This window comes from Canis lupus, chromosome 23 (assembly GCF_048164855.1).
Source record: "Canis lupus baileyi chromosome 23, mCanLup2.hap1, whole genome shotgun sequence".
Classification (NCBI taxonomy): Eukaryota; Metazoa; Chordata; class Mammalia; order Carnivora; family Canidae; genus Canis; species Canis lupus.
The window spans coordinates 3,355,546-3,356,300 of record NC_132860.1 but is presented as its reverse complement, the minus strand read 5'-3'; the positions used below and the strand labels follow the sequence as shown (position 1 = coordinate 3,356,300).

The following is a 755-nucleotide window of genomic DNA, read 5'->3' as shown; positions in this document are numbered from 1 at the left end:
GCCTGCTTCTCCCTCTGCCTGTGTCGCTGCCTCTCTCTGTGTCTCTCATGAATAAATAAATAAAATCTTTTAAAAATAAAATAAAATAAAATAAAATAAAATAAAATAAAATAAAATAAAATAAAATAAAATAATAAAAGGGATGCCTGAGTGGCTCAGTTGGTTAAGGATCCAACTCTTGATTTTGGCCCAGGTCATGATCTCAGGGTTGTGAGATCGAGTGCCATGGTAGGCTCCATGCTGGGTATAGAACCTGCTTAAGATTCTCTCTCTCCCTCTCCTTCCCTCCCACCTCACTGCCTCTCTCATGCATGCATGTATGTGCTCTCTCTTTCTCTAAAAAAAAAAAAGTATTGTGCTCGCTTCGGCAGCACATATACTAAAATTGGAACGATACAGAGAAGATTAGCATGGCCCCTGCGCAAGGATGACACGCAAATTCATGAAGTGTTCCATATTTTTTCATCGTGTTTGACAGTGAATTTTAACACTTGGAAAATCTTACAACAATACTTTCCAAAATAAGAAAATAAAATTTTCTCTCTCTGAACCTAAAAAAAAAAAAAAAAAAAAAAAGTATTGAAGAAAAATTTAAGTTTTTCTACCTTGTCAATCTGAACAGTGACAATCAACACATCTCCAGTGAAATAGAGCAGTGATAACCAAGGCTCATGTTCTGTAACACTATCATGTTCTCAAGTACCTTATCAATCGATCAATCAATAAAACTTCAATTAAATTCAAGCAAATTTTAA

The 755-nt window shown here is 34.8% G+C and overlaps 1 non-coding gene across 1 annotated transcript; it reads left to right on the top strand.

Annotated features, from left to right (window-relative positions):
- Positions 1 to 355: 355 nt before the first annotated feature.
- Positions 356 to 462, top strand: LOC140615660 (U6 spliceosomal RNA). The gene has a single exon (XR_012016143.1). It is a non-coding gene; the product is annotated as a U6 spliceosomal RNA (small nuclear RNA).
- Positions 463 to 755: the final 293 nt, after the last annotated feature.